The 27,090-nt window shown below is 39.3% G+C and overlaps 1 long non-coding RNA gene across 1 annotated transcript in view; it reads left to right on the top strand.

Moving 5' to 3' along the window:
* LOC128086773 (uncharacterized) overlaps nt 1-25,767 on the top strand; it is an 88,683-nt gene extending 62,916 nt beyond the window's left edge. The window contains exons 2-3 of the long non-coding RNA XR_008209530.1: nt 23,257-23,360; nt 25,659-25,767. This is a non-coding gene — a long non-coding RNA (uncharacterized LOC128086773). The remainder of the gene's footprint in view (nt 1-23,256; nt 23,361-25,658) is intronic.
* Nucleotides 25,768-27,090: the final 1,323 nt, after the last annotated feature.

Raw genomic sequence — 27,090 nt, 5'->3', positions numbered from 1 at the left:
GGGATTCCAGTACATTATGGGAATGAAGAACGCTTAGTATAGGCGCAGTTGGACAAGCAGGCTTCCTTTGTACTGGCATAATGAAATCATTTTACCATTCACATAAAACAAGCTGTACTAGTACAGCACAATTTTCCTAATGTGACTGAAAACATAAATTCTTCTGGGCAGGTCTTTATCTAAACAAAAATCCTGTCTGAGCAGATTTTTAGGATTTTCCACCTTTGTCTGGACTTTACGGGCAGATGCCTTACAGCTGCTGCTCTGACCATTGTGCAGCACTCAGGCACTCAGGACACACCAGTGTGAGCAGCATGCATGGGGTCAGACCATGCTGGATGCAGCACCATATAAAATCAGTGAGACCTTTCAGAATAACCACTCACTGTCTGCTATGTGTTATGTCATTCCTCCCATCCACAAAGGTGCACCAGTCAGCAGACCCCATCCTCTGGAAAATGGTCTTGGGTGCTTTACACTGAAGGATGAGTGAGTGCTCTTGCCAAGAGGATTTAACCAGCAGGATAAGTGCATTCTTTTGGTTGGGATTCACCAGCCCAGTAATCCCCTGTCTGAAGACTATATTGCTCAAGAAACAAAACCCGGCTAGCCAAAAAGAGGGAAGGAATGAGATCCCAAAACGACTACCAGCACATTCCTCTAAACCTTCCCAAAATGTTGGTTCAACAGAGATTATTCTCAAGGTGAACTTACAGTTACTAATGCACTCCTCATGACTTGGAATAGCTTTCGAAAAGTATTTTTGTGGTTATGGCTCAGAAGCAACATTGCGGAGGTGTGTTGCAGGGGCAGCTGTAACATCATTCCACGGACTGATGAAGTCCTCAGGAAAATGCCCACAAATGTGGATGCAAAAAGGAACTTGCTTATATTTGGGAGCCCACATTTGAAAACAGGACCTTTAATCTCTTCATACTGCATTTTACTCAGCTACACACAACTCTGCTGGGAAGCTTAATTAATGCAATTGAAGGCCTTTGTGATCCATCAAGAATGATATGGCAGGATTATTCCACCTCTAATTCTCATTGTCCCTGAAGAATAATCAGTATAGAATTTCAAGTAATAATGCCTGAATATATCTTTTGCTTGATACATGCTGAGCCTTAAGGGCTCTGTATCTCTGTAAAATAGAGTGTGAAAATAGGAAACATGATTCAGGTCTTTGCCTTGGTTTTGGGACAGAATAATTCATTATGGCTAGTTGTCTTTCATTCGTCCTGCTTGGCAAATGTGTTGGGGCAAGAGAAGGAAGGAAATACTCTCACAGAATCATAGAATGGCCAGGGTTGGAAGGGACTTCTAGGATCATGACTCTTCAACCCCCCTGCCACATGCAGGGCCACCAACCTCCCCATTTAATACTAGACCAGGCTGCCCAGGGCCCCATCGAATGCAATCCAGGGATGGGGCATCCACAAGCTCTCTGGGCAGCCTGTTCCAGTACCTCACCACTCTCTCTGTAAAGAATTTCCCTCTGACATCCAACCTAAATCTCCTCTCCCTCAACTTAAAACCATTTCCCCTTGTCCTGCAGTTATCAGCCCTTTCAAAAAGTTGATAGGGTTGATAACAACTCTCTTTGTCCCAGTTTGCCATCTAATAAAGAGGAAGAATAATGAGAATAATGGATATCTCCCTTTCTCCTCCCCTCCATCAGGAGCTGCCCACAGAGAAATCATGTTGAAACTGAAAAAGAGGAAGGTATATTTCCTTTCTCCCTTATACTTTGTCTCCCTCTCATCTTCATTCACAGATGGCATCTTTGGTCCTCTTGTCAGAAAAATGTCAGCTGCATATGAGTCAACTTATCATTTCTCTTTTGGTAGTACCCATGGTGTGCAGGATACATGAGTAAGGAATTAGACCTAGAAAACATTGGAAAACTAATTATCAATTGGTTGATTTATTTCCTGAAACAAAAATGTGGGAGTTTCTGTCAGTTAATTTGTTTTGGTAACAGTATAACAAACACATAATAATTACTGTCCTGCATATAATTTCTCTGCTTGTTATTGCCTTCCCTGAATTACTTCTCAGTAAAATAACAGTCCTTCCCCAGGGCCTTTCTCAGATGGAAAACTCTGGACTAAGAGCCAGAGAGAAAGCTGGAAGCTGAGTGACAGGACACACTCACCCCTTAATGAGGCTGACAGAAACACAAGGCAGCCCTGCAGTGGCCATAGGAACCTTTCCTAAACAATTTCTGATGACAAAGAATAGTTTTAGCCTCAGGACTTCACTGTCTTGTTTCCACTATGTTTTTATGGAGACTGCTTACATCAGCTTTACCCTCCAGAGATAAAGCACCCTTTGTTTCATTCAATGAAGATGTGATATAAACAAAACCAAGACTTCTAACCTGCATCTGTCTCTATTCTGCCAGTTTTTCTCCTCCAGAAGATCCCAAAAGTCTTTGGGTTCCATGACATGGGAAGCTGATAAAGTAAGGTCCTGAAAAAGAAGGATGCATCTGAGGGAAATGCTAGAAGTAAACAAACACCACTAGGATAATTAACTTCTCTTAGCTTAAAGGTGTTACTATTTTGCAATCCAGCCTATTGAGATGGAACTCCCACTGGTATCCTGCAAATAGCCTTCTGTTGTCACTGTATATTATTATTCTATGTAACTTGCAGTGTTCTCTCTTTATCTTCTTATTTTTTAGTTCTGGAGATGTTAAAATAAATATGGCTTTGTGATTTTTGGCCCATGAAAGCAAGAGGACAAGAGTAGTTGTGGAAAATTGTGTTTAGAAACTGCATCTTTGTCGCATGATCCCTAAAGACACAAGAGTCACAAAAGTTGAGGAAAAAGTATATTAAGCACGATACAGCATTCTTCTCTACCTGCTTCACTTATCGACCTAAGGATCAGATGAAGATCTGTATGTACTTGCAGAGTATTTTTGTACCACCACAGTACCAAATGAAGCGGGGAAAGAAATTTCTATTCAGATAGTTACCTCTCTCAGTGAAGTAGCCATGGAAATAGACCAGAGCAGTGATGGTCACACCATCAGAGAGGAAAATAATGTATGGCCAGGGAAAGAGTTGGTTTGTCTTCCAGTCCCTTTGCTTCAGCACAATGCTCCAGGTGTATCAGAACGACAGCAATGCCAGAGCAGTTTTCAGGTAACAGGACGGCCCTGGGACTATGTAAGCAGCATGGATTGGGCCTTCTTGTTGTGTGCTGTGCTGTATTAATGTACAAGGATACAGCATGAAGAGAAAACGTGATAACTTTTATGCGACATAGTTGATCCCAAGTGAAAGAGATACTAGACCAGAAAATGTCAGCAACTAGGAAAAGGCATCTGAAGGACATTATCAGCATTTGTTGACAGTGGTACTAACAGGGGAAAATGAAGGAGAAAACTGGACTGTGAATAAAGAGGTTTCTTTAAACACTGTAAGCTTTCTAGGCATGTATTTCTAAAGGTATAAAGTGAAATGTGGGAAGGCGAGTTCTATAGTTATGGATCTGTGCTGCGCAATCCATCTGGCCCAGGTACCATTCATGCCTGAACAGTGAGGAGCATCTGCTTTGCGGTGTCTCCAGCCTTTTGCAGAGTCTTCTCTGCAAGTGACATGGACCATTAAGGATGATAAAATGCTACAACGTGAAGTGTCATGACACTTAATCCCTGGATGCCCAACATCGTATTGGGATCCTCAGTCATGAGCTGGGTGTCAACTAATTGCAATGAATAAGGCAAATTAGATGGCTGGAAGAGGGAATCTCAGAAAACAGCTGAGCAAGGAGCTAAGTTAGTTTTGTGAAGCGTAAAAACAAAACTATATTTATACACATGCACATATACATGTATGTTTAAAGAAGCTAAAGAGGCATATAGGTGCTCAGGTACTTCAGATGACTTGGACCTTCAGTACGACATTTCTTTAGATGCTTTAAATCCACCTAGAATAATGCAAGAATATGACCATCTGCCTACTATATATATATATATATATATATATTTTATTTTATTTTTTGAGCTACTTACCTTGCCCTCTTTCATAATTTACACATAATTAATTTCAGTCAGTAGTTCATTTTCAAATAAAGAACAGACATTACGAAAACGTGTATTTCTCACTATTGACAATAACAGGAGCTCTGAGGTGGATGAGGTGAATCCTACAGTTGAAGACACTTTTGTCTTTATCTCAAGGTGTTTCTTGCCGTGACTTCCTGTGTGTAAATTAATGGTAATCACTTCCATTTTACCCATCTTTGTGTAACTTGCCACTTGAAGTTTGGTTTTGGGAGGAGGGGATCATACGTCCTTCTGATAGAAGATGATGGTGTGGCAGAAGCACTACATACCACTGTGACACTGCTACTAACCATGGCTGGCTGCACAGCTCACAAAAGTAAGGCCAAAATGTTGTCCTTATTATGAACCAGGTGCAGCCTGCCCACCCTGCCTGCACAGGAACAAATATTGCAATTGCAATCAAATATTACAAATAAATATTGCAGCCATTGCAATCAAAGCATAAATGGAAAGATTGACTGTTTTGTTCCATCTGTGCTCTATTTTGAAGATTGATGCTCTAGACTTCCATGTGTTTTCTAACATTCCTCTGACTGACCATTACCTTCCCCTTTGTGAGCTGGAGACTATAACTAACACCTGATTTCACTTGAATCAGTGGCAGTAAGAACCTTATATCTTGTTGTGCTTGGAGTTTATTAGAGAATGAGTTTGGAGTGAGAATTCTTTTGAGTGGGGAGAACTCAGCTGCTCTCACTCTTAGAAACCCACACTTAGAAATCACTTGTTTCCCCTCAGCTTACTCCAAACATTTTGCACTTCAAAACATCTTTTTATTCACCTGACATTTTTACTTCAGTGTGCTGTTATTACAACAGTTAATTGAATAGTTCAATGTGATAATATGGCAGTCCATATACACCAAATGGAAGAATTTGTCAGTGCTTCCTTGGCTCAGATTAGTTTTAAAAGCCTTCTAATACATCACGTTATTTGAAGAACCAATATTCCCTCTGTGTGTGAAAGAGAAAAAGGAACAGAGAGTATGCAGAAATTCCTACAGGCATACTAAGTCAAAACACACTGTCATACATTTTGTCCCCACAGGATAATGGAGACATCCACAGTATGTGGCCTACTTTTCTCACAGACCCAAGATTAAAGTCTTGAGAACTGAGAAATGCACTAAATGTTTGCTCTGTATTCCCTTATCACGTTCACACACAGATCCTGATGTGATAAGTACCGGCTGTCCTTCCCCTGGCAGCCTACAGGACCACAACCCAGTGTGGGAGGGCTCTGATCTGTTTTGGAAATGAAGCCTTTATGAAACATTTTTGGAAATAATCCAATGACTATTAAAATGAGTGAAGTGGGAAAAAAAAGCCAACCCCATCTCCTAACCTTTCTGCAGTATTTTTGGGACCAGCTCTCAAAATAGTAACTTTTTTTTTTTTTTTTTTTTTTTTTTTTTTTAAACTATGCATTAGAAGTCATTCAGATGGATATTCTGGTCAAATTCCAGTTTGAATAGTTGCATTTTATTGATTTGGACTAACCCTGTTGAATAATGCAAACCCAGTATGGGTTGGAAAATGGCTGGCTGGACTTTCTTCCTGTCCATATTTTAAATCACATCTGATTTCATATTGCTTGCAACACTGATTTCCAGTGAACTTTTAAGGTGAGACTGACTTTGCACAAAGGTTTGGGAAATATCATTTCTCCATGTAATTTGAGTAGTTTAAGGCAGACTATTTTTATAATTCCTGTTGTTGTGATAGCTGGATGTTTAATGTTGATTTGCTTAGATTTTGATCTTGTGTGAGATTTTGCCCACTTGCCTTATACTTGAAAACATAATAAAGCAAAAAATCCCTCAGAGCAGTGGTTTCCCAGACACTGTTGCTAGGTGATCCTCCAAAGCAGAATAAATTTTTAAACTCCTCAGGCTTCAGGCACCTGAGTAACAACAAGTAACCACACATTCAAATGAGAAGGCAGCATCACCATTTTCCAGCTGCTTCCTAGTTTTGCATCCTTCTTATATGCAGACTATGATGGGCAACAGCTGTTCTGGTCTAATCTTCCACGGAAACTGGGCAAGGCATTTACAAATACTATCAAGGTTAGATTAATTAGTTGGATAGAATATCAACATGTATAAAGCACATCAGTTTGCACCTCCTCGTAAACAGCTATGTAGGTAACATTATTTGCGTTAAAAAGGAAATACATGTGTTTATATGCATAAGTATTCAGTCAAAGGTGAACGTGAACTTTAGAAAAGATGAAAGTCTGTGTTGGCTGATGAAGTACAACAAAATCATTTATTTTTGAAAGCAGCGGTTTTATGAAAACATAGCTCCTCCTAAATCTTTGTCAATTTAATTAGAATTTATCCCAGAAGTTGTTAATTATATTCTTTAAATCAAAAAATTATCCCAAGAAGTCTTTCAGATAAAACTTGAGATTTCACCTTTTTTGTCCTCACTCATCATCCTGTCTGTCTCTCACAAGGCTCAAGCCAGCACAGACAGACTGGTGTACAGTATCCCTTGCATTCTGCAAGAATGTTTCATATGAATGTGATAGTGTAATAAAAAGCAAATATAGCCAGCAAATCTATTTTATTTTCTTCACTTCCTTGCTTCTGGGAGTTACTAAGGCATTGTAAAGCCTTTGCTTGATTTACACTGCCAGAATTCTTCTAGAAAAGAAGGAAAGTTTTAGCATTTCATAATGTTCTCAGGCTTCCTTATCTCTTGATAAGCTGAAAATCCTCCCCCTTTCTCCCTTGAGACTCCCTGCATTATCAGAATATTCTCTCACACACAAAATACAGCTCATTGTCTTCCTCTAAACCAAAGTCCACATCTCTGCTGTAATGAGTATGTCAGTGCTGAGGGGGCCAGTAATAGTGACAGCACATGGAGAGGGCCTCCTGTAGGTCTCTCCCTTTCCCTTTCCCATGGCAGAGGCACACTAACACCTCCTAACTTTGTGTGAAAAAACTCAAACTTCATTTCTGATTTTCTACCAACAAATACCCAAAAGCGTTGCAGAAAATTAGTTGCAACACTATAATCTGTGACTGTGTAAAGGCTATTATAATACACAAACACCAGAGAGACTGGATTAAGCTCACACTGGCAGCTCTAATATTCACATTGAATTATTGACATTGCAGACTTAATGACAATACTTTCACTTCAATTCTGTGTATGATTTTCATAAGCTTTGTAAAAGTGAAATTTGGAAAAATATAAAACCAAACCACCTCACTACCTGAGATTTTTATTCCACCTTTATGAATTACAAGGATTATTATGAATGGTGAGGAAAAACAATCAAAATGAGTTTTCAAAATATTTTATGCAGATATTTTTTTTTTTCCATTTTCACACTAGACACGTGCATGAGGCTGTGTGAAGCTAGGCTGGGGAGTTGTTGGGAATCTGCTTTCATTAGCCCCTTGCTTGTCCTGCTCCTGGGAGCACATTAAGTGAATTAATGCCAAACCATGACTCTAAAAGCAGGGTAAATTTCTGCTTGTCTCCTCCAGCATGTCTCATCCCAGCATACTGATGGCATAGTCATGGCTGTGCCTGCCAGGCAGACAGCTGGTGTGGTGGCTCTCTTCCTCTTTCTGAATGGCTGTGAAGATGTGACAAAGAATGAATCCTTATTGTCTGTGTGGAGCTGAAGGAGGGAGAAATGGATGGAGCATTTTGCAAAGAGTGGCTGAGAGCATCTCCAGGACAGATCTTTTCCACTGCACTGCAGTGAGCAGTGCTACTAGGGCTGCTGACAGCATGTTCCTTCTCCTCTGGCTCCATTCCCTTAATGCATTCCTTTCTCAGTCTCTCCCACCGTTTTCTCATTGAGTGGGTCCTGGTGCTATGCACCCATCAAGGAAAGGCAGTCTTCACTAGGCCTAGTTTCAAGTCCACTCAGTAAAGTGTGGGAGAATGAGGCTATCCTAAATAAAAGCTTGGCAGAATTGTTGTTTGCATGGCCAAGAATAACTTTTCTTCCACCCTCCTTTTTGCTAATGGGTCAGAACAGTGACAAAAATTTTTATGAATTCTTGAGTCTCAAGTTAACATGTGGCAAGGCAAATCTCAGCCCAAGTAACTAAAGCCTGGCATTTGATAACAAACTTCTTAAAACAGGCAATATCCTTTGAATGTATTGAAAGAGAGCTTTCACTGTTATCAAGTATTAGCCAAGAGTAATGCAGACAAAGACAAAAATAGAAAATTTTTCTGGTGACCAAGTAACTAACATTGATGGTGTGAAAGTTTTTGCCAGTGTATGGGAGTTACTAGGTCATGGCCTGAGCCAGTGATTAAGCACTAGGTGAGAAGGTGTGGCTAATCCAGTGAGCAGATCCTCACCCTTGTTTAATAGTTAGCAGCCAACAGAGCAGCATTTCTATTTGGAGATCATGCCCTTTTTTAGACTCCATCAACCTTTGGAAAGGATAAGTTAATTTTTCCTGTATTGCTTTCTAAACAAAATGTTGATTAATATAGTTACAAGCATGCTCCTATCCTGGTAGAAGGCACAGTTGCACCTTCCTTTACTGCACAACTAGTAAGGTAGGTCTTCTCCATACAGGGATGGACTAGACAAGCATCCTCACCACCACTTCCTTCTCATGCATCATAACCACCAGGAGGGTTTCAGGGAAAAAAAAAAAAAAACAAATAGTAACCATATCTGAGCAGCCAGGTGAGACCCTCAGTACTCTTGCATGTTTTCATAAGAAAACCTACTGTAGGCAGAACTGTAAGAGTGATCTCTTGGGTTTTGCAAAGGCTTGTTTGCTCAGCGCAGTGAGCAGAGTATGGAAACATTGGAGGTCCACTGTTATTACCGCTGACAAGTCCTCTTCCTTCTTCTCCAAAGTATTTCTTTAAATTTGGACATCAGTTCAAAGAAAGACATTTTTGAGTGATGTAAATAAGGAGAAAAAAATAGTACCCATGCTATTTTACTGCATATTATATGACATCCTATGAACTGCAATATGTCTATAAAAATTAACTGAATGGTTACAGGTGGTCTGATTTATTGTCTGAGTTCTACTTTAGATTCTGATTGTTTTATAGATGAACAGTATTATTTTCTTCATAAACTGAGAAGCTGAGAGACAATCACAATTCAGAAACGGATCTCAGATAAAGCTTGAGGATCAGTACTTGTGCACTGCAGATTTCAGTCTAAAGCATCAAAATAGAGACCTTTTGAGACTGTCAAAAATAATGTTTTGGGAGGCACATGCAGGGAATTGGCTTAGGGTTATGCCTCTCCAAGATTCGGCTAGCTAACCTATTTAGAACGCTGGTCTATGCTTACAAGTGACAGTGAACAGGATTAATATTCAGAAAGAAAACAGAGCCTGGTGTCTGATCCTTCTAATTATTATAATTGCAGTAAGGGCTGAAAATGTCGACTCAAAATAAACAGCAACCTTTAGTAATGTTTGCTATACAAGTTACATTGAGCAGAACTAAGACCTCAAAGGAGAACTATATTTTCTAGCCTCCCACAGGACCAGCTTGGTTTTTTGACAAGATCTTGAACACAAACAGTATTACAAACAAGATAATCTCCTATCTGGAATAGATCTTTCAATTGATAGGTTTGTGTACTGCTATCTGGTAGTCAAGTTAATTAGCCATAAATAACACTGAAAGGAGATCAGAACAGTAGCAAATATTACTGGTGGGAAGGTACACTGGCAGCCCTGACTTTAACATTGCTCTCTTTAAATCAGTTACCTATCACATTGCTATTCAAGTAATTAATTGTTATGGGATAAGTTCTCAGCTTACATAATATAGTTCTGTCTTAAATTTATGATGATAGGCCAGTGTTACTGATATGATACTTAAACTGTATTATATGTGCTGGAAATATGTGTAGAGAATCACCAAGAATTAAATTATTGTTAAAAAATGGTCTTCTCCCCACCATGCAAACACTGAGAACCACCAAAGTGAAACTTACTGGGAGTCTGTGGCCAGGAGGGGTTGTTAGAAAAATCTCATCTGAGCCCCTACGCAGCACAAAAATCCTGCCATTAAGGCTGGCTCTGTTTGAATCTGTTTTAGAAAGACATCCTGCCTTGTCTGAAAGCCTTCCAGATGAAGGAGAATACACAGCAAGCTGTTTCAATAGTTAATTGCATGCGCTGTTAGAAACTTGTCCTTTATTTCCAGTCTTATTCCTTCCTTTTTATTTTTTTCTTTCTTTTTTTTTTTTTTCTTGAAACGAAGAGATTAGAAAAGAGAGCAATTCAACTGTGGATCTCATCAGCCTCGTTCAACATTGTTCACTTGTATTCCCTCCTGTAACTATTCCTGTTTGCTCACCAGCACAGAAACGAACTGCAGCCTTAGATGAGTCCTCCATACAGACACAATACTCATTATTCCAATTTAAGTTGTATTAAATGAAGGATAACCTCTTTCCGTTGGATGAAGGCTCAAGCAGAACCACCTTACTGGGAAGAAAGTGTTTTCAGATAGAGCTGACAGCATATTCTATTCTATTCAGGTTCCTCCACTGTGCCCATCACCATGTATGCGAGCACCTTTCTGAGCAGAACTAGCACAATGCTACTTGTACCAAAACTTAAATGTTCCCTTTCCATCTCCATGGCCATGGAGTGTACATTAAGCAAATGACAGTAGCCCTTCAGTGTCTAAAGGGGGCTGTAAGAAAAAAAGAAGACAGTTTCTTTAGCAGGGTCTGTGGTGAAAGGGCAGGGAAAACGATTTCAAATTAAAAAAGTAGAGATTTAGATTGAATATAAGGAAGAAGTTTTTTTTACAGTGAGGGTGGTGAGGCACTGACGCAGGATGCCCAGAGGTAGTGGATGCCCTGTTCCTGGAGACATTCAAGGTCAGACTGGACCAGACTCTAAGCAACCTGACCTCGCTGCAGGTATCCCCGTTCATTGCAGGTAAGTTGGACTAGATGGTCTGTAAGGGTCTTTTCCAAGTCAAATGATTCTCTGATTCTATTATGATCTCTACAGGAGTTCAAAAAGTCACTGTCAGTAGACAAGCCTTGTCAAAGGAAGGCACCAGAGAGGACTCCAGCTTATGAAATAAAGATAAAATTGAGATCCTGACTGACCTGATTTACTTGGAGTTTGGTTCTCTAAATCAGAGATCGCTCACACTCTTGCATCTGTCAACTTAAATGCTTATGTTCTGCTTTTATCCTTCCAATTACTTAGTTAATTAACAGAGTGAACCTTAGTCAATCACTTCTTACTATACAGTGAAAAAATAGAATTGTGATTGTTTTCTATTTCTTTTAATTTAATTGTTTTCTATTTCTTTTTGTTTGACTATTTCACAGTCAAAAGATCACATTTTATACATACTGTGGATGTAAATAACTATAAGACATGTGGAACAAGACAAAATTAAGTTTGCATCAGTGCCTCAGCCTAAGAGACAGATAACAATATAATAGCATTAGCCATGAGTTATCGAATGGAAATTAGTGGAAGAGATTGTGACTTTCTGTCGGGAGATTGGATTACCTTTGTGGCTCCTGTCCCTCAAGTCTACCAGTGTTAGGGCTTCTCAAGTCTGAATTCCACCAGCATTTTTCTGTAAGAACAGGAGGAAGGACAATGCTTTTGATACTTGCACAGATTGCATTGTTTATCTCACTGTCAGCATTATATCTCTTCATTCAGTGGGATCATGAGTCTACTGCCAAATAGCTTTGTAACATCAGTTGTTTGACCAAAGGCCTGTTCAGTCAAGTGTTTCACTGCTCATCTGTCACTGGGGTTGCCAGTAATAACAATTAGCTTGATTTAGTTGTGTATTTTAACAACGGCTTAATATTACCCAGATCTTTCCTTCACTCATAATGTAAGATACCTTTCTGCTGAATGTGGTTTTAATTAAGTCTGTGTTCGCAACTTTGCACAAGCTGTTGAAAAATTCCTCCCCTGTAAGAAAAACGATGATGCAGTAAATGCTACTGTGGCAGAGAGTTTTTTTGTGAGTTTTTATTAGATGCGTGTTGAGCCCTTATGAATTCATGACCTCAGATGAGCATGTGTAGATGCTAAAGGAAAGATGGAATAGATTTAACAACTGCACTAACATAAGAAGTGTGAAATAAGCAGGTGCTGATACAAGCACTGTTGTACATTGAGAGAGCATGTGTCCTTACAGTAAGTGTTACCAACAGCACAATGACGTGAGTGCTGACTGGTCTTCCATGTGGTTGAGCAGATGAAGAAGACGACTGTGATGGAGCAGTACTGCTGCACTGCTGCACTTAAAGCCTACAGATTTGTTGCACAAGAAAACAAAGTCACATTTTTCAAGAATGTCACAGGAAACGAGTGAAGCCTGGAACATAACTTTTGCTTAAGGAAAGCTCTCACATATCTGTGCACATGCCAAATAGATAATTCTTTGCAAGATATCAGCTACTGAACAATTACCCCTCATCTTCACAAAGGAAATTTGAGTTCCAAACTCTCTTAACAAGCCAAAGCTGTTACACTGACAGTCCTCCCCAGATGCCCCAAGTAATTCCTTGGTAAGTGGAAAAAAAAGAAAAAAAAGAAAGAGGAAGTTGTTATATATGTGGAATTGCATTAAGAGCATGATTGACTTTCATCTGGAGCAGATGTCATGTGTCCTTAACTTGGCTTCTATTTGGATGTGGAAGGGGTGGCATTTGAGTTTCTTTATAAATAGGCTGGGATTTAATACTGAGCAAACTTTTCGGTTATAGACATTCAGAAATATAATCATCATCCTCTCCTCCTTTTTATTGTCCAGAAGTAAATATTTTATAAAATTCACTCCTCATATTCTGCCAATAAACATTTTAGTGATCCTAGCAACAACCTTTAGATGTGCTGTAAATATACTTGGCAAGTTTAGTGCCCTTAGCCACTTTAAATAGTCACTTTCCACTTATTTTATATATTTTGCACATGTGGAGAACGTCAAAGGAGGGTGGAGCAGCACACGCAGGACCCACAGTATTCATTCATTTTGTATATAGGAAGGTGGAAACTCCCTGCCTGAAAGACTTGTCAGGGCTCTGACAGGATCTTTCTTTTGTAGACAGTTTCCTGATTTATGGGCTCTTTAGGAAATAAACAGTCTTTTAGGCTTTTTTCCATTGTGGACTTGGTTGAAATATGCAACATCTTTAAAAGTTGTTTGACAAGGCGTGGGGTGGCAGAAACCCAACCAGTTACACAAATAGAGGTAATCCAATGACTTTGTTCCTAAAGAAACCAGTCAGCTACCACTGAGCAACTGAGTCAGACAAATGTTGGTGCATAGAAGCCACAGGTGACAGTGTCTTCTACTCATCCTCCTTGTGATAAAGCTCCTATCAGTGCATTGCTCAACTCGCTACCCATCATACTACAGGGCTTCAGCATCTCCCAGTTCCTAAGACTTACAATTGGAATGAAATTGCTTTTAATAACTTAGCAATTAACTATTCCATTAAAAAAAAAACAACAGATTTCTTAGTAAGCAATGGATCTGGCAATGACTCTGCCAGTTTATGGCCTGTGTCTTGCATCGGGATTCCCTGGCTTCTCATATGGGGAAGATTCACTGACACATTTCCTTCAGTACAGATAGAAGTACAATTTTTCCCATCATGTGGCTAGATATTTTCAGACAGCTTGCAGGAACTTAGTGGATCTATGTCAAATTCCAGAAATTATGTAGTTAAAATATATGCTGTCACAGACAGTATGTACACTTATACAAACAGCAGAGCCATGTGAGACTCATTTTAACAGGAAGTCAGGTTAAAAATTAGCCCACATTGTTCCCCCTAATGCCAGACACATAAATATGTCAATTCCACTGAATAAACTCTAGCGGCTTGCTAGAACAGGGGAATGGCCCGCTTGCTGTAAAAGTGTGTGCACCCCAGATCCTCAACTAGTTTCCCCAAATAGTCCCAGAGCAATCTTTCCTTGTAAATGGTCTTCCTTGATTTAAAGACAATAAAGGGAACAGATTCACAGCAGAAGAGATTGTTCCCGCTCTGAATCTTTAGAGAACTCAATGGGATTTTTATAGGACATTTTTACACGGGTGAAGGTGAACCAGTAGCTGTGTTAATGATCCTTGCTGAGCTTAATGATGAAAAGAACTGCCTGGAAAGTCAATGCAAAAGACTGGGACATCTGAAAATCTTCCTCAGCTACTTCCAAAGCAGCAGCTTGAGTCCCTTCTTTGGGAATTTAAGAGCACTGGGGAGTTGTCTTTGCTGTGTTTTTACATCTCTTTGACTGTAGCTGTGAATGTCAGATCAGTGGGATACCGCTGTTCCTACTTATTCAGAAACAAGCGCAAAATGCAAAACGTGGATCCAGATCCGGATCTAGAATTCAAACGTTGCAGAGGCACAGTATGTTAGGATCTGGTATTTTGGTCTCAATGCCAAAAAACAGGCTGAAATCTAGATATATCCACACTTGTGTTTGTTCAGGTATTGCTCTGTTTCAACACAGTGTATCTTAAAATTTGTACTTTGATCAAAGTCGAAGCACAACTTGAGGGAGCTGTCTTTTTCTTGGGCTCTGACTTCACAGTGGTGAAAGGCCTTATATTTTTACACCAAATGCTTTCACTGACCAGACTTCCCATGAATGGCAGTGCTGCTATCATCACAGGTACCTGCAACCCTGTTCTCTGGCTCCCACACATCCAGGACAAAGCAGATAGGACTACAGGGTAGAGGAGTCAGCATGCAGTTGTGCCTTTTGGAGAGGGCCCTACAGGGCTTTGCACAACATAGCAAGTCCAAGCAGGTAACAGGAGAACTAGCATTTTTCCCAAGCACCATGATAGTCATAATTATGGTCATATAAATCAATATGATGAAAGAAAAATCACATATTTCCAGATGCCCGTGGTAAGCCTACTTACTGTAAATTAGAGCCAGAGTTAGGTGTGTGGAAAACTCCTATAATTTTGGCCACAGCTGCAAGAAAATCTGTAAGAAAAGGCTCAGAGCTGAGACTTTGTTTTTATCACAGCATTTTGTTATGTCTCTAGTTATTGCTTTATCAAAAGAAGGCTGGGGTAGCAACATTCTCTCTTACAACAGCCCTATTTTTCATTTGGGAAAAAAATACAAAAAACAACTACATTAAATGAATTAAATGACTACCTTTAATTATCATTCACCGACTATGCTATGTCAGTTAGAAAGATTCCTATATTAAAATGAATGCTTTTGAAAAATACATCAAGCATGCTGCTGTGATTTGTCCTGCCAGCAGATTCCGACATTAATCCTTTCCCAGCATTGCAACAGAGAAATGTCTCACCAGAATTTCAATAGCAGTCATTCCACAGAGCTAATGATGATATTTTTTTCCAAAAGCATCAGTACATCATCCGTTCTATTTTGTTGCGTAACAATAGTTTGTATCTTATTAGTTCTTTGATACTTACCTTTTCATATCAGATAGTTTGATATATATTTTTAATTAATACGCTTTATTTGTGATAGGTGGTAATCCATGAATAGGGAAAGTAGTCACAGATATCACTTTTAATTTTTTATCTGGTTTTACAACCAAGACTCTGCTTTACCAGTTGGTATTGGTAGTACAACTTTAATATTGCTAGTATCTTCTGCACTGAGAGCTAGCATGCAAATGCCACAAATCTTAATAGCTTCTAATCATAGGAAGTTACCCTCCAGAGAGACAAAGGAGACAGTTTTTCTCCCGTCTTACTGATAAATGCTTTCTGTTTGTTGTCCCTGCTGACATCTTGTAAGCATCTCCATACAGCGTGGTAGAAGTTCCCAAATCTATAACAAGTTCTCTTCTCGGCTTGTGGCTGGTGCTCTGTGCTGAGCTCTTCCAACAGGGACAGAAGTTTGACTTTACACAACATGACCTACAATCTGCTTCTCATTGTTGTGGCAACATCCCCAGCTGGGAGAAATCCATCCCTTCCCAAGCCACAGGCCTCTTGGCTCCGCAGTACCTGCAGGCCATTGGAACTAAACTAATTTGCCCACTAACAATTTTGTTTTGTTTTGCTTTAATAGAATCTTTCAGTGATAAATTGGTTTCAGACTAATTTTCTGCTCCATCTAAATTGTCATCGGGGGATGGCAGACTGCAAACTCCAGACAGATTCTACCCAAACAGATTTCCTGCTAGAAAATGATCAGGGAGCCAAGAAAGACATGCAGGAGCAGGCAGATGCTCCAAAACATCCCACCAGGACCTAATATTTCCCACCACTTTTGCCCTGGGGCAGGGGTGCTGCCTGCAGCTTGCCACCCTTGAGGTACTCTTGGGTTTGGGGATCAGTCTGCTGTTGTGTCCAAAAAGAATGGTGCTGGCAGCTCCTGGGCTATTTCAGCCAGATGCAAGTCTCAGTCACTTGCAGATAAACCTTAAAATGGAGCTTTTGGCACCTTCAACCAAGGGCTGTACATCAGTGTCGGCTTCTGAGGAATTCAATACTGCAGTTTCTGTCAAAGGCAGTCACCAATGTTTTCCATTTTTGCAAACAAATATGATTTTCTTCTAAGCAAAAATAATATGAAATAATTTTAAATCTGTATCTTATTTTGCTTGTCCTTCACTGAGAAAATATACATAGCTCATCATTTATACAAGGCAAAAAGGAACCCATTTTCACAGCCATAGGTTCAAGGGCACAGCACACACAACTGCATTAAATTCTGCTCACTTACACTATTAAGTGCCCATGCCAGATCAGGAGTATTTTTGGGTCTAGGCTACAGAAAGGTAAATGGTCAGTGCTTTATGCTTCAGCATCCAACTATTATAACCTAAATTCGTCCCTGTGGAAAAATATTTGAGAAGAAACAGGAGACCATTGAAGAGCTGAAAAACAGTTGGGTTCTGTAGATGACACGTTCATCTCCCCGAGATGTATAGCTTTGTTTCAGCAACCTTCACTCTTATAGCTCGTGTGCATTCTGTTCAGCTTTTTAACCAGAGGCTTTATGAATTTTGGGATTTTTCTTTGAATAGTGAAGAGACATTGGAGTGCATGTAGGGACGTGGAAGAACAGGTACATGTATGGATGAAGAGGTCTGGTTCCTGCTGCAGATATTTTATGGACTTCTGGAGTAATTTACTTCAGTGTCCGACTGTGGGCTGACAGCCTCAGATCCACTCCTCTCCAAATACTGCCAGGACAATTGTGTATGCTGGATCTGGGTTTTCAACAGGGTCCATTAAAAAGGCTGAATTTTTGGCAACGAAGTCTGAGACTTTCTTTTAAAAACACATTTTACCCTGGAGCCTTAATTTTAGCATCATATTCTATCCAGATATCTACAATTTGTATTAATATTTTACTAATCTAATTAATCTTAATTAATTAATATAACTAATTATATTCCGTAGCCTGTTCTAGGAACATAATCCTTACTGAAGTAAGTAGATTTTTGGTCAGACTCATACTGAGTGTATGAAATCTGCTCATAAGAACAGTAGTGAATAATCAGCCTAGTATCTAATAACTGATCTACTAATCTGTAATTGTATAATAGCCTACATGAGTAAAATAGGATATTATAAACACACACATGCTATAGACAGCACTGAGCCTGTTACTGTTTTTTTCTCTTTTTTGCTGATGTAATTATTCATGCAAACTACTGAATTTGAGTATTTTTTATTTGGATGAATGTTTCATGAATCCAATTTGTTATTGTTTAGCTAGTCTAGGAGAATAATAACCAAGATGACTAAATAAAATTCAGCTAACAACGTATTGGTTGATTTTTTGTTCATGATCCTAAATCTATCAATTGTGAATATGATTTTTTTTCTTGATTTTCTTGATCATTCTTGAAATTAATGCAGAAATAAGCAGTAGAATTACTTCAGAAAGTAAGAAGAAAATGAACACCAGCATTTTTTTTATATATTTTTGCTATAAATAACTTACTGCAGTAGGACGCACTTAAAATCAAACAACCCATACTATAATTAGAGTACAGTTCATAAGAAGGAGCATGCTTGGCCTTATGCTTCCAGAACTATACTACAGGCATGAAATAATAGCCAAACCAATGTATTATTTTATCAGATAAGAGTCACAAAAGTAAACTGAAAACCTTGCTCTGAAGCATATAATGTGGTTTTTTATATGGATTTTTACATATTTTACAGGTGATATGGGATTAAAGTGGATTTAAGTTGTTCCACAAAAACAATTCAACTATAAAGCTTGAGCACAGGCTTGCACAAGAGGCATGAAACTGTTCTGTTTTATTGCACTAGTTACAATGAACATTATATTTACAGCTTTCTTTTGAATGCACATTAAAATGATACTGAACAGAAGCAGGTAAAACAGAAACCTTAGTCTTTAGCTGTCCTGTTTGAAGAAAAAAAAAAAAAGAATTATGACTTAGTTGTAACAAAAGCCTTGAAGCGGATATAGAATCCGAGTTAATGATATCCTGCAATCTGATCCTGAGCAGACACTGACAGCTGTTCTTGGGGCCCTAATGAACCATGCACATTTACAGATCACTGATTAGCAGAACTTGATACTGGTGGGCACAGACAAGTCCTAACACTATTTGAAATAGCTCTGGTGGTGTTAAATAACAGGGGTCTGTTATCGTGTGATTACCTGTCTGTAAAATTCCTATTTATCTTCATTATGCTGCTGCTTTTCTCAGAGATGAAAGTGGGAAAGGCTTGTCATCTTCGATACTACACCTGTTGCTTTAACTCTTTGTGTTTCTCAGATGAACAGATTCCTCGGGGTCAGGTTGCAAAGTGGCTCTGCTGCCTCCCATGTTGCTTCGAGAGGCAACAGTGACTTGAGTCAAAGAGACAGAAGGATTCCTTAGTGATTTTTGACAATAGTCACTGTTCATTGCATACGTGGGGAAATACGGTCCCATGCAAATAATAATACAGGCAAAGATGTTCAGTTTCATGAAATGGTGCATACTAAGAAGACCAACAGTAACTGTGATGCCAATTAACCAGTATGGCAATCCAGTATGTTTTAGTTATGTATCTAATATCTGCAATTTGTTGATGATCTCTCGGGTGCTTAGCCCAGTTTGTGCAATTTAAACACTGAATTTCCATAAAAAAACTTGCGTAGCTGCTTCTAGTTACCAACACAGAATGCTCACTGTCTGTCAGAGAGCATCTGCTACACTTGCCACTGACTGTAAGGGGAAAGTGCTTCACCTCTGCAGAGTGATCCCAATCACCTGAACTTGGAAAGTCACCTCTCTCACTGAAGGTCTCTCTCTCTCCTTGAAGGTGGTAAGAAGGTAGAAAAAATAGCAGTGGACATTTGCGTAACAGTCAGATACAAAAGCTTGCATCTGTCTGCATGATGTTGACCTTATTTGTCAACTGAACTTTGCTGAACTTCAGTCCACTGAATCATAGAAAGATAGAATCACAGGATGGCTTGGGATGGAAGGACCTTAAAATCCACCCCTCTCCAACCTCCTGCTAAGGGCTGATTGCTCTTAGCACCCAGCTCCCACCAGCTCAGGCTGCCCAGGGCCCATCCAATCCAGCCCTGAGTGCTTTCAGGGATAGGGCACCCACTGCTCTCTGGGCAGCAGTGCCAGTGCCTCACTGCCCTCTAAGAATTTTTTTTGAACACCTAAACTAAACGTCTCCTCTTTTGTCTGATGAGGACTTCTGACATGTAAATAAATAGCACCAAACCCAAGTAATCTTCCTAGGGTTGCAAACCTGGAATTCCAGTCACGACAGAGATTCAAGGATACAGGTGGAAACCTCAAAACTGAAAACCTTTTTCGCTCTCTTTTTAAAGAGTGACTAAATTAATCCCTGTAAAACACTGCACATTATAACATTTCTTTTAAAAAGCCCAAGTGTATCTTAAAATTAGTGCACTTTCCAGGCATTCTTTTAGCTGGGTTTTCTCTAAATGAATTATTCTGAAACATTTGTCATCTGTAAGCCATCATTTTCATCCTGTGTACATGCACAACCTTTCAGGTCTCAGAGAAGATAAAAAGTTGTATTTCTAAGCAACATAGAACACTGGAAATGAGCTCAGTTGCAGCATTGCTCACTGGTCCCTAAATCGCCATTTCTCTCAACTTTGCCATTTACCAAACTGGCTGGACAAAATGAGCAATACTTATATCTTTGGGATAATGCTCAGTCTGAAACCAGCAAAACTAAGACTCAAATAATTATGGCTGATATCAATCATGTACACCAGCAGCGCATCCCAGATTTGTGCTTCTTTTTTTCCACTATCACAGCTTCAAGGTTTTCAATACCCTTGAAAAACTTTGAGTACTATACCTTACATACAGAGGTAAATAATTATTTTTCTGTTTATGTATGAGCATTTGCATTTCTTGGGAAATTTCCCTTAAATATTTAATGTTTGCCCTTCTAAATTATCTGTGGAAAAATCTGCTGGCATTTTTTTTCTTTTTTTTTTTTTTTCTTCCGGAACAGATGGATGACAGGGAATGAAAAATGTCTTTCAAGGCAGATAACTCTCCCATGGCTAAAAGGCCTATTTCTGGGAGAATTTTGAAAAGATTCCCTACCACACTTCAGACTTTTTCTTCAGTGTAAAGAAGGCATTACTGTGCAATAGCAGCATTTCAGGTTCTCTTATTTAATCTTTCACAGTGACTAAGTTGCACGCACCGCCCAGACACTTCCAAGAATAGAATGCAATCTTGTGCAACAAGCCCTTTGATTTGGTAGAAGATGTAGATGGCTTTAGATGCCTCATAATTTATGGTCCAAAATTAATGTTTTTATTTCTTTCATTTTTTACATTAGTGTCAATTTCATAAACAGTTTTGAAAGATTATCTTAGTTCTAATATAATCCTATCATGCAAAGTTAAAGGAACACACCATAGCAGTCAATACGTACAGTTTGCGGTTCCTCCTGCTGGCAGCTACTGGATTGTATCTGATGTTCTCCCTAAGATATTCCTGATTTCTTTCTTCTTCTAAGGCACTAACAAAGCAACATTTTGGTAGCATCAGTACTTAAAGAAAACGATGACACAAATATCTCTAGAGTCCTTTTCTGGTTAGGTAACACAGCCTTGGTGAAACATTTAGCTGTTCATTTATGATGAGATTCATTGACCTTTAATCTTAAACCTCAGAACTTAGGCATTTATTCTCTGCCAGTTATAAGGGTCCATTAACAGTCAATGGGAAGAGACAAGCCTTCCAGAGTGTGATTTATTCCATCCTAAAACAGATGTTTAAGATAGAGGAGATGAATTGCACTGTGGAGGTCCTATCTCTCCTAGATGACTAGAGCAGTCTGAAGTCATTTGTTCCTAGGATCTGTACAGGACCACAAAGTATGCTGTCATTAATTTCAGAATAAAGGCGTCATTGAAATTGATGTGTCTAGGGTGAGCAGAAAGTATAGCCAGGCTTTTCAAATCATACACAAGGAAAATTTGAACTGTAGTCAATGAGGTACTTCAGAAAATGGCAACTGGAATCCAATTCTGAGGTAGACAATGGTGGGGAGAGCTCAGTGCTGAGCTGACAGAAGTTGAGCCTTTGGCTGTTAGAAGCAGTTTCTTCTTTCTGATAGCTTTAATTTTACACTTTATATCCTGAAGAGAGTCAGTTAATTTTTGTACTTCCCTCAGTCACAGCTCATTTAGGAAAACCTCCACAGAACTGCAGAACTAAAAAATGCAGACAATACTCTGAGAAATTGAAACCTTCAGCTGTCCTCTTGGCATAATCACCACTTTTTTTAACCACCATTTCAGGAGAACCATCCGGAATGGTGCAGAATAAGAGGTGACTGCAAAGGCAAATGCCCCTTTTTATGCTCTCTTTACTTAGCTGCTCAGTTTCTCATCTGCTCAGAGTCCTGAAAGAAGAGAAGAAACTGAAAGTAAGAGGACAGGAAGATGACTATGGATCAGTGCTGAGGCACAGTGGGAATACTGAACATCACAGATGGAAGACCTTTTCCCAGGCACAGAGAGTGGAAACCTTGTTAGCTGAGCCAAGGGAAACAGGGCCTCCTTCAGCAGAGACCTCCCATGCACAGATGGCCACCTAGGCTGTGGACACCCAAGGGACATTGGCAGCCATTTCCCTGGGATGGATGAAGAGCAGTGTGAGAAGGGTAGAAGAGCAAACAGTATCTGAAAGAGGAACAAGTACTATTTGGTTCCGCTTAGCATTAGTACACTTGCTGATTTTTATTAACCCATTTAGCTTTGGTTGAATCACATCACTTTAAGAAGAATGTTAGAAGAGTAGAAAGAATAGAAATATTTTGTACTGCACAGAAATTACATTATTCATTCATGAAAGACTATATCTCTCAATTCATTGTAATCTGATAATTAGATCAAAATATTGCCAATGAATTTGCTTGAGGTGAGAGAGGTTTTTCTAGAAGCCATGCAAATATCTATTTTCTTTTCTTGAGGAAGAAGACTTTTTTAGATCTTTGATGCTGGCTTTAACACAGTAAAAAGTATTGATAATTCACCAACTTTATGATTTCAAACACGGGAATGAAAAAAAAAAAAAACCTGTTAAATATCTCTAAAGATGAAAGATAAGTGATACATTCAGTAGTTCCAGTCAGTAACACGATCTCTTGTCAGGTCTAAACCATCTCCAAGAGCAACATCCAACTCTCACTGTAACAGTCATGTAGAAATAAATTGGCATGCAACAGAGCCCCATACTACCCCTGTATTAGTCAAGGTAATGGAAATCCCAGGATGCACGTATGCCACCTGGACGGGAAAAGATTATTTGTCTAAAATCTTCTGCAGCTGAAGCACATTCATAAGAGAGCTGGTCCTGTCCTGCTCTATTTACAGTTTAGTTGTGTTTGCAGAAGAGGGTCAGTGCTTCAGAAAAGGCTGAGCTGAATTCATCATTTCTTACAGCAACTGTGCTGAATCATGAGGATGACCTTGAGCTCCTAAATGTACACAGCAAGTGTAAGTGAGGGGTGGATATTTGACCCATATATTGACATTTACATTGTGGATGTATTTGTCCAAACTAGTCAGAAATCTGCTTTACAGTCAATGTAGAGAAACAATGGTTTTATACGGGCTGAGAGAGATCAGTCATGCCCTGATTCCACTGAAACTGACCACTGCAATGTAAGCATCTACATTAAATCAGGTCTCTCCTTCCTCCCTTGCAGTTACTCAAAACCTGCAGGACAAGGACACGAGTTTCGACCTGTTGATGTGTCCTAGAACCTTCTCTATCATCAACGCAAAGAAGCTAGAAACCTCCCTTAGCAAGGTGAGTGGTGATAGCAGTTGTCTGGATAATACCGGAACCTGAGTTGAAAACAGGAGAGGTTCTGGCTTGGCTACTGTATTCTAGTGAATTTTGCTGAAATGTAGACCTTAAGGTATAAATATAAACTAGCAAAAGCTGTCCTGAGATTGGTTTGGCTTTCTATGAGAGCCAAAGAGGCCATGTGCTCCCTAGAGACTGCTGAGTTTTTTTGAACTGCACTAAAGCAGGACTGCAAGCAGCACCTTTTCAAGCAGTTAGCTGTGGTACACTTCAGGAATACTCTGAACCAATAATCAGCCTCTAAATCATTCTATAATTCTATTCTGCTTCCCTTTGTTAGCAGTCCTCAAGCACGAGGAAGGCAGACTCTGGAATCCTCTGTGTTCTCTTGCTTTCAGAGAAGCCCTAGAAGAGCATTACTAACTGAAGTCTAAACAAAAAGCTGCTGTACTTTCCTTTGAATGAAAACTCCCATGTCAATGAAAAATCTGTGCTTTTATCAGTTCTGCAGAGAAAATAAAACCATGGAAGGAATGATGAAATACCAGGATCTTGTTTTTAATATTTAAATGCTATCATTAAAACTCATTGTACTGCTACCCAACTAATCTTCATGACAACTGCTCCAATTCAAATGCTTTGATTGTGAAGAAATGCTAAAACAAGGAGCAGAAATGAATCAAGATGCTGAAAACTCTCATAAAGAGTCTTTTTAAAAACCACTACCCCTGGGCTTTAACCTATGCCCATTTTTCAATATAAAAATACCACTTGATCTCAATAGAACAGGAATAACCCATAAACCAATCTTCAGATCCGAATGAAAACACAAACCACTGCATATTTTCAACTTTAGACCTATTGCAAGGCCGTTGCAGATATCTGATAATAGCATTTATGTTTATAGAGTCCATTCTTTTTCCTGTGCTGCAAACTTTCCATTCTTGACAGCCCTGTTTCCTGTTTCCCATTATGGAAGTCTCCAAAGGGGGTTTCCTTCTGTTTTTCTTATGGTCAAAAGGAATTTCATAAGTACAAGTCAAGTTTCTTTTCAGTACTACACGTGCAGAATGGAATCTGAAAGCTCCCAGTGTAATCATCTCCAGCATGTACGTAGTTAGTGTTACATATAATCCACATCTGGGTCACAAAATCTCTGAAATGCTTCCAGGAATATTTAGACAGCCATAATGCAACACATTGCTGTATAAGGGAGAAATAGAGCTAACCCCGATGTCAGGGTTATAGCTTTTGAGAAACACAGCAGCTCCCCTTCAGAACTTTGTAGCTCACCTTCTGGGTCCTGACTGCCATCAGTTTGAGTAGCACTAATATTTTCCTTTCCACTCGAGCCCATAGACACATCTGAAAACAGTTTACATCCCAATATGCGTTATGCTGTTGATGTTTAAGTCTAAACTGTGTAAAAAACTTGGTGCATATGTAACCCATATATTTTAATACAGGAGACTGTCTTGGCACCTTTTTCTGCTACAATCAGCTCAGAACCCCAGGAGATAAAATATGGTTGAAACCAAACTAGCAGGCAGTCTGCAATACAGTATTCATTTCAGAGTTAAAAAACACATTTCAAGATTAGATCTGGGCTTGGCACTATGCTGCAGTGCTGCCTTGTGTGTGATATAGTATCCATAAACTACTTTTTAACCACTGCTTATGGCACAGAACTCATGCTGTATGAAGCCCTTACATTTTCCTTTTAGCAAACTTTATTTAAGCAGTGGATTAAGGATGATGCTTTAAGGAAAACAACAACAGGTATTACCTGTAACCATCAATCGTAGTGGCTACCATTATACTTTCTTAACTAATTTTTTAGGCAAGTAAGGGTAAGAAAGGTAGTTCATATTTGGTCTCCTCTTCATGCAGGTCTGGGGCTATGTTGGGCTGGGGACCCAAGTGATTTGTGCAAAAAATAAAATAAAATAAAAAAATTTAAAAAAAAAATTATTTTTTCAGTCCCCAAAAGTGATCTAATCAGAAAAGATTATCTGGATCGATGTTAATCTGCTCTATCTTGCCGCTGCTTTTGAATTTTTTCATTGCAGACTTGCCTTCTGAATTGCTTTTACTATGTATGACTGATTTTCTTTCACTCATATAGGTCGATTAGTGAGAGGATTTTCCTGTATGTGTACCTGTGCAGGACCTCCTCTGAAGAACATTATTCAGAAAAAGTGATTCAATGCATGGCCAAGATAATAGGTGCTGTGTTTAATGAGCAAAGGCAAAAACACTTATCCACGGTTCATCCATATTGACCTCTATTGTTTACAGGTTCCTACAATAGCCTCTGAAGAGTGAAGACGTGGCCCTTGGAAGGGGCTGTAGAAGAATCTAAGTAAGTGTCCAAGATGAGATATTTTCCTTGTTGGTTGGTAAAGATGGTGAATTGAATCTAAAGCATGCTCCATTCCATGTTATTTTACCTTTTATTCTCTCCATTTTTCTTACCGTTTGTATACCAAATAGTGTGAATGCTTCTTGGGGAGGTGGAGGGGAAAGGAAGATGGAGAAAGCCTTTCAGAGGTAGCTCTCTTGCTCTGCAGTGAGAAGATGCTCTGTAATACCAGAGGTGGTGCTTTGTATCATAGTGGCTTGGATGGAGTAGAGGTGATGTCACTGTTTGCTTATTTATTTTGCGTCTTGCTAAGCTTTGTGTGTGCCCCTGACACTGACTACTCATCCAGCAGACATACTTTCAGAATCTTTTCTGAATTTCTTCTTTTCCCCCTTCCTTTGTGTAAAGGATATGTACTGGCTTTGTGGAATCCCTGTAGCAAGTTGTGAATGATGTATGAACTGAAAATCTTTGCCTGGTACACAGTAGGAATACAGAAAGTGCTATGCAGTCACTGCTGTGCTATGCTTTTTTCTATATATACAGACTCACAGTAGTCATCTCATATTCATTTTGATAAGCCCTTCATGTCCAGACACCTTGGGATGGCATGGCTTGTGTACCATTGGCCTGTGCCAGAATATATATCAGAGAGATTTTTGTGCATAATTGTTCCCTGTGCTGTGCTTAAAAGAAAGTGGTGTCTTTTGCTTTTGCTAATATGCCAGCCTGAGGTTCCTCAGTTGAAATTTCAGGCAGCAAGCATACCTGGGAAGCACTGCTAAGATGCCTGTATTTTTGCAATCCTATTCTCAGAGAGGGACTTAAATCTGAGACATCGAGCTATAAAACTTGAGGACATACTCCTTTTTCTAATTGGCATGAACTCTAGATAGTTCACAATAGGCTATAAACAGAGACTGAATTATTTTGTTTCCTTTGGGTATCCCAACCAGCTTAGATGTGGAAAGAGTGCAGAATACACTCTCCTACTGTGCAGAATACACAGTAGAAATACAAGTGCAAATCATAGAGGAAGATTTTTTCTTCTACTTTAATGGCTACAAGATTCATACTCATTCTCAGACACCTATTGAGAACTTAGACTTTTTATTTCCCATGCTGACATACCTGAAAGAGATGGCTTTGCACTAAGGTATTTCTGCAAGATGTGTATTCCAAAGGAAATCTTTTTTGATTTCCTTTGGCTATACAAGGATGCCTTCCTAATGTGATGGTTGACTGTTTTTCCCTCTGTGGTCACATTATCAGTTGGTCGATACAAGTTGGTCACATTATCAGTTGGTCACATGATCAGTTGGTTGTTTGAATCCACCTCACTGGAGAGATTTCATTTTTATGAACATT

Source organism: Tympanuchus pallidicinctus, unplaced genomic scaffold, assembly GCF_026119805.1.
Source record: "Tympanuchus pallidicinctus isolate F22 unplaced genomic scaffold, pur_lepc_1.0 scaffold3, whole genome shotgun sequence".
Classification (NCBI taxonomy): domain Eukaryota; kingdom Metazoa; phylum Chordata; class Aves; order Galliformes; family Phasianidae; genus Tympanuchus; species Tympanuchus pallidicinctus.
This window is presented reverse-complemented; position numbering and strand designations above follow the sequence as displayed.